Consider the following 8496-nt stretch of genomic DNA (forward strand, 5'->3'; position numbering starts at 1 on the left):
TCGGAAATACTTTATTAATCAATTTTTTTTTTTGTTGTAACTAAATTACAGAAGTTTTATGGCAATGAAATTCGTCCTGAAGTAAGATTAGCCGGCACTTTTCCATTCCCAATTTCCAGCAATTGATTTGAAAATATCTCTCCTGATCAATCGTTTTGTTGCTGGACACGCATATTTCTAGTCAAATGTAATTTCTTCACATGTCGCCAAAAAGTGGAATATTTAAGGCAAGCATTTATTTCATCTGCTGGTGTTGATCGAGGAATTACAGGTAATGTTTGCCTGATATCTCCTGCAAGCAATATTACTGCATTCCCAAATTGTCAATCATTTCCACGCAAAAGATCAAGAGCCTCCAGTGATTTTTATGTGCCATTGTTCATTCATCCCAAACAATAGGTTTACATATCTGCAATACCTTTCACATTCTTGACGTTTTGGAAATTTTGCACATGTGAATTTCCATAAATTGCATATTTAATGGTAATTTTAAAGCCGAATGAGCAGTTCTTCCACCTGGCAGTGATGTTGCAACTATACCAGATGATGCAAGAGCTAAATCTATGCCATTTTGTGATCGAATGGTTGCCAAAATTAATTTAATTAAGAAGGTTTTACAAGTTCCTCCTGGCGTGTCTAAGAAAAAATTTCTCCCACTCCATTATCGACCGTCTGCATTACTTTATGGTAAAGCTCTTTTTGATCATTTTAATATTTGATTGAATGTACAACAAAAGTTCATCTATGTTGTAAGTTTGTTCCCAATGCAAATCTACATCAAACAAAGTAGCAACAGATCGATTCGGTGATGTCATTCCCAATTGAGTGAGAACTTTGTAATTTCTAAGCACAAATTTTCAATCCTTACCATTGCCTCATTATAGATTTCTGCTGTAAATTCCAGGGAGGCATTTGCATTTTCATTGCGTATTTGATGAAAAATGTCTTCAGTCATTTGTGATTTATATTTCTCCCATAAGTCTATTGGAGATGAAGGAGAGCAAGTCTTCAATATGATGGCCAACGATGCACGAATTTGGATCGGATGCAATGTGTTACATACATCATTAATGCATTCATCCCAGTGTCCATCATTTTCCAATAAATTCAGAGCTTGACATACACTGTGAAAAGTGGCATGTGTAACACCATTGACTATTTTTAATTGCTGGATAGACGTTGGACTAGAGACAGTTATCAATAGCATGCAAAGAAAGAAACATTTATCTTGTTTGGAATGAATAGTATACAGTTTTCCTATTGTGTTTTCTTCTTTGAATATTCCAGGGTGTCCGTCGACTCTATCTCCTCATTTGCGCCATTCAAATAATTTTCTACTCCTATTCCATGTGTAATGCATAGGTACTTCTGAATAAAGCAATGTTGATGCAAATGCGTCAGTTTGACATAACATTAAAAAAGCTGTTAATGTTGTCACCGGTGAATTAAGAGCTATTTGTTGCACATTTAAAGCTGTAAATGTACTGCTAAGTGAACAATAGCCAGACTTAGTTCATGTATGGGAAATGAAAGAATTCGCCATACAGCTTCTTTACTGCTTATGTATCTTCCAGCTTGAAACTGTGCAATCGATATATATGCTTGCATTTCTATCATTTCTTTGCAAGCCAAAAAACAGCCATATAGCTTTATTCACATACTTGCAAATGTATTTCATGGACTTAACTGAGTTACAGTATTCTACATTAATGTGCGATTTGTAGGCTTTTGATAGCAAAGGTGAATATGGAACAAGCCACTGATTATCAACTTGAATGTCACCACTTTGCATTCGTATGATTGCTAATTTACCACCATTTTCTACTAACCTTCTTCTGTACAAAGGATATCTATCAGTTCCTGTAAGTGTGTTGGATAGTAATGCCCGTGGATATTGCTTAAAGCATTTTCCATCTTTCATTCAATATACCACAAGGTCTAGGTCTCATATTTTTTGTCACAACTTCATGCAAATCTTTATCAATGCTAGCATCAGGTATTTCAGTACATATTACATTGTCAATTTCATTTGGACTGATTTTGTTATAGAGCCAGATTAGTATGTGTGAGTATGGTAAGTTTTGTGATTCCACTGAATACGTCCAGCAGCACACAGACCCAAATACTTTATGTTTTACAATGAAATCTATTAGCGATTTCATCTTTTATTTATAAACATGCGCTATCCACTGATGATTCTCAGGAAGTAAGAGTTGTTGTATATCATCCCAAGCAGGGTTGCATATGAATGCAATGAATAGGTCAGGGTGCCAATACTAACGAACATATGCAAACGCATCTTGAGTGTATGCATATGACGTGGACTGCCTAAATACGAAGATGGCATCATTAGTCTTCCAAAGTTGGTTGTATTACCATCAATTACAACTGCATCTTGCAAATGAACATATTCTTCAGAGCGAAGTTTGGACTGATTCAAATGGATAAATAGCAAACGTTCAGGTTCAATTTTTGTATACATGTCTATAATGTATTGGTGGAACAATTGGATGCATTTCAGAATGTGATTGGTTTCATTCTCTCGAATCATTAATCAGTATGAATAATGGTTCATTTATTTGTTTCTTCACCACTAACTTGATTTATCACGTTAACATTGAAATGATATCCATCAGCACCATCACAAAAGAATGATTGGATATTGCAGGGCATTGTAGCATCGATGAGTTTCTGCAATGTTTGTCAATTGATCATTTCTCCCATGAAAAGCAATATCCTGAGGTTGAAATTGATCTCTAACTATAACAATTGCTACTTCATCTATAGTTGGAGCATTGAATCTTCGCACATGTTCTCCAGCAGGCGTTTTGTCAGCATGAATAACAATCTTGTGTGTATCAGATGGCATCATTTCAATTGCAGTTTTGAATAAATGCACTAAATTGTTTTTATTATGGAGCAGCTCTTGCAGTTGGGAAACAATGGGCCATTCTTATACCAGTCAAAATTCCACATCGAGCATTCAGTTCATCATTGTTATCACCAATGAAATACATACAAGTTCATATGTTGACCATCTGGGAACAGAAGCAGAGATCCAACTTTTTAGCAATTTTGTCCTTTTACTTTAAAAGTTGGCATGAATTGAGCTGTAATGGTTTTTGCAGCATACAACGTCATTTGGAAGCATGGGTTATATTTCCTGATGTCCTATAGAAAATACTTAGATTTAGCAATATATCCAGCAAGCAAACTTTTTAATTATTCTGGTAGTTCTTCAAGTTGAGGTAGTTTAATTTTTCCGTTGGCACAACACAATCCTTTAGTTTCTCCCTTAAATTTCAGAGCCTTGCAATAGGGACACACTTCAGTCATAGTGCCGATGTGAACATGGCGACTCAAACTATAATCAGCATCAGGGTTGTAGTGGAATGCAAGGCGATCACTTGCAAAGGTATTCCGTAAAATAGCCTCGGCCCAACCAAGAACGAAAATAAAAAAATAAAAAAATTTTATTTTATAATTTTTATTTTATTTTAATGGCATAAAAACATACCTGGATTCTAATGAGTTAACGTCAAAATGTTTCAATAGAAATGGTAATGTAGAATTTTTTTTTTTTTGTCAAAACGAACATACCAAGAGTTTCATTTATAGATTATTATTATTAGTAGTAGTATTAATAGTAGTATTAGTATTAGTATTAGTAGTAGTAGTAGTCTTTATTTTTAGTATTCTTTTTTGTTCTATTATTACTATTCTGACTTTTTCTATTATTAGTTGTATTACTGTCACAATAATTAATTGTCATACTGTTATCATTATTGGTGTTAACATTGTTGCTGTTTCCTGTTTTGAAGTTATTTTTAGTATTTTTTATGCTGAATACTTGTCTTATTGTTATTAATATTAGTATTAATACTGGTGTTTCATTTCTTAACATTATCTTTATTATGATTTTAGTTTCTTAGTTAATGTTATTAGTATTACTTTTATCGCTATGGTTTTAATTACTATCACTATGAGTATTGCTATCAGTAGGATCATTATTATTTGTATTATATTTTTCTCAGTATTATCATTGTCATTATAACGTCATTATTACTCTTTTTATTCTTACTACTATCAATAATGTTATTACTACAAGTAGTAATAGTATTAGTATTACAATTTTATTATTATTATTATTATTATTATTATTATTATTATTATTATTATTATTACTAATCTTTGTACTAATATGCTAATGTCACTATCATGTAATATTTATCATTACTTCTAGCTTGGGCGTGAGCATTGAAATTTTGTTACTTACTCTGAATTCCCAGGCAACGCTGGGACACAGGCAGGCTAGTGTATTCATAAAATGGGTATTTCCTGTTTTATAAGTTGTTCTCCTTTATTCTTTTATTTGTGGATTTTACCTGTTGAATAGCTACAAGGCTCATAATATTATATTCTCATAATGTTATCTTCTCATTATATTTGGGATCCTAACATATTCATACTTTTGTACTTATGTCTAGTGTTTATCTCTTCTGTATCATATCATGTACTACCTTAGGTGTTTGTATCCTCCTCTTACGTTTCTCTTTAACAAATTGTTCATCTTTACAGGAATGTATGTGTTGTGTGTGTTTTGAGAGTGTATGTGATTACTGTCAAAAAGGAACTGTTCAAATGCAACGTCATGGTTTTTAAAGGTTATGCAAAGATGAACAGCTGGTTGGACCACAGCTTTGAACAATCACCTGGGAAATGGGTAAAATCTGATTCTAAATTTCGTTTCTGAATAAAATAAAATTTCAGAGTCTCATGTTAGAGAGTACATTCTCTAATGTGGGCCAGAATAAACCTAAGGGAGATAACTCTATTATAAACCCAGGGAGATAACTCAACAAAGCCAACAGAATGTACCTCACAAGACAAATGTGCAGCAATTTGCTATGTGACGTAAGGTGTGTAATATGAAAAAGTTTATTTGTAGAAAAATATAGATGTGAGTTTTGCATCATTAATGTTTGTTTGCTGGGGAGAGTTATTTGGTTTGTCATGGGGACGTTGCTGGAATGATTGTTCTGTCCTGAGAACGACAACCAGCTCCCCAGGGAAATAAACAATCAAATGCTGGCTGGACTCATGGACAATAGAGTGATCAGGGTTGACTTGGCGTCAGCTACACTTGCTACTGGGTTTTGTCTCTGGTCTTTTTGGCTAGCATCATAAGGGGCAACATTCTATCGTCATTGATGGCAGAGACTGCTTGCTGAAATTGAACACTGCACAGAATAAGTGAAGAAGGCATCTTCTTTATTTAATAAAAATATAGAATTATTTATTCTTAATAAAAAAGAAGCAATTAATCTTGGTGATTATTGATCCATGTCCGTTGTCACTTGTGACCAGACTAAAACGGCTATGTGTCCGTCATGCACGGAATCCATGCTTCAACTGTATTTTACAATACAATTTAATTTTCCTGTTTTTCTTCAATGAGAGAGAGAGAGAGAGAGAGAGAGAGAGAGAGAGAGAGAGAGAGAGAGAGAGATGTTTTAACACACGTTTTTTTTTTTCAAATTCAGCTGCCAGCATGCAAAGCTGACCTTTTAGGAACCTGGAGTCTTGAATGATTTTGACAAATTTGTAAACAGCTATCAATCTCTGTGTGCCGAGGGAATCAACCTTAAAATATGTGCACTCACTGAGATATGTGTGTTTGGCATAAGGCCCAACATGTGGGGAACTCAATGCTCCCCCCGAAAGGGTTTCTCATCCATTATGTTACACTAGTAAATCTCTTCTTCTTTTCCTTATTCATCTTTTCACACTGTTATGTTTATAGTAGGTGCTCTATCCCTCATCTCCTGTAAAACATTTACAGCAAAACATGTCCCTGCCAAACTTTCACAAAAAGCACTCGCCTAGCTACAATCACTATCAACAATTTCTCTCAGTGCCTATCTTCTGTGGTTAGCTTTCTGGCTGACTACAACATTGTCATCTCCAAGTCCAATGTAAACAGATTCTTGCTCAGCCGTTCTGTTAAATAGTCAATTTCTACCCAATTTCCATCACTATATATTAACCTTTATGCTCGAGTGGCTTTTGGGCATTGAGAAGTGGTGACTTCCCTTGTAAAAAAAAAAACAACAAAAAAACACTATGAATAATTTATTGTCCTTCCTCTGTGTACCTAAAACTAAACAGACTTCCATGAACAAAGATTCTTTCCAAGAACTACCCATCTGTGGAACATGATAAAGTTGATTTCCAGTGCGATGAGCATGTACAGAAGCACTCAAAAATTGTATGTCAATGTTTTAGTCGGGCCTACCTATGATGAAAATGAGTTTGTCCAGGCTATAAAAAGCTGATGCTAGAGTTGTTCAGCGAGTGATCACCACGTCGTTTTGACAGAGTCGTTCGGGATCCTATCAGGGTGTTTGATGGAGGTTTTTGGAATCGTGTCGTTTCAACTGAGTTGTTCAGGATCGGGTTGGGTAGGGTCGACACAATCGTTCAGGACTGTGCTGGATCGTGTGAACAGAATTGCTTGGAACCATGCCGGGTTGAGTCGAGGAAGTGTTTGGTACTGTGTCGGGTCATATTGACAGTATTTTCCATTTTAGTTGTGTAGATGGAAGCATTTGGTTTACGTTTATTATCCAGTTGACTTGACAGTTGTTGCAGTCATACTGCCACATGTGATAACAATTTAGTTTTTTCCATCTCTCTTCCTTTGTGAAGCCACACCCAACTGGTCGTTTTTGAGTATAATGGTAAGAAATTCTTGTTGAGCCGTCATTCTAAAGAATCAAATTTTGTCCAGTTTTATCCGTCTCCAATCTTTTCAAGGTGTTGTCTCATCACTCACTTGACAAACACAATAACCGTTATTTCCGAGTCGCCTTTCAGCCTTGATAAGTGGTAATTCATTACTATAAAATGTTATGGGTGCTTATACAGTAAGGTGAAAATCACATTGCAAGTAAAAACTATTTGATATATTTATGTATCATACAAAAATAAGTATCCTCATCAAAAATTAAGAAAAATTATTGGATAGAATTTTAATCTTCTTCTTCTTCATCATCTTCTTCTGCTTCTTTTGTATCTATCTATATATATAAAAGCCAAAATGTGTGTTAGTGTGTGTGTTTGTATGTCTCGCAAAAACTTTCCACACAGGCGACAGATTTTCGACAGATTGGTATCATTTGGAAGCTCGAACCTTCGGACGACAAATATCGAAAAATCGGCAAAAAACATTAATTTCTTCACTCTCAACGGGTTGCTTTTCTACAGGGAGGGGTAGCAAAAAATCATTCCTTCCTTTTCCTTTTCTACTGCTACGACTATGGCGTGATGTTTGACCTAGAAAACATTGATGTTAGTTTAACCACCTGCTGTTTTTTTAAACGTTTAATTTTGTCAGTTCTCAGTTCTCTGTCTCTTTAGCGTCGTGATAACGTGTCAGACTGTTTTTTCCACCTTAGCCTCGAGGCTTCAGGTTCGAGCCTACCTCCCTACCAAAACTTTTTTTTATTTTACACCTCCAAACACCCGGGCAACGTTTTTTTTTATTTTATAATATTTAAACAGGGTTATTACTTCATCCATTTTGTTTGGATCTAACCCCCCCCCTCTCCAACACACTATCTTTCTGCCTTAGCCTCAAGGTTTCAGGTTTGAGCCTACCTCCCTACTAAAACATTTTTTTTCTTTTACACCTCCAAACACCCGGACAACGTTTTTTTTTTTAAATTTTAAATAGAGTTATTACTTTGTCCATTTTGTTTTGATCTAAAACCCCCCAACACACACACCTCCAAACACCCGGGCAACGCTGGCCACTCCTGCTAGTATATATATAAAAGGCAAAATGTGTGTTAGTGTGTGTATGCATTTTTTGTGTAAGTCCAGCAAAGGCTTTTTTGGTGGGGTCACTCATTCTTAAAACTTTTTATATGCTCCCTAGATTATAATATCTATGATTTACGAAGGGAGGTCACATCTATCTTTTATTTGAACAACTTTTACACACTATTTTTGCAGTATTTCTCATTCTCTGCATGTTTGTTTAGCTTTTTAGTATAAAAGCGAAACTGAATATGTAGCAAAATAGCTCCCTGGCACTCGTGACAGGGGCATCCAGAAAAGCAACGATCTTTGACCAATACAGGGGAAACCTCTTATATCAGACTATTACTATTCATTTGGACACTCACCTTTTATGGGGAGCTAGTTTTCTGCAACATCTTGGGGAAACTGGCTTGCAGTCAAAGTTAAGTGCGTCATTTTATTTCCCTATCGCATGATGTTTGACTTCATTAAGTTTATGCACCTATCAGTTAACTTTTTAATTGTTAAATTAAAACATTTTTCAGTTCCTGTACCATTGTGGCCGAGCGGTAAGGAGTCAGGTATTTTTTCCCCTTTCTTTTCCACCTTCTTGTCAAGACTTCGGGTTCGAGCCTCCCTGCTTACCAACACTTTTTTTTAAAAATTCTTTTACACCTCCAAACACACGGGCAA

The sequence above is a fragment of the Euprymna scolopes genome, chromosome 4 (assembly GCF_053919585.1).
Source record: "Euprymna scolopes isolate OS-2025 chromosome 4, ASM5391958v1, whole genome shotgun sequence".
NCBI classification, from domain to species: Eukaryota; Metazoa; Mollusca; class Cephalopoda; order Sepiida; family Sepiolidae; genus Euprymna; species Euprymna scolopes.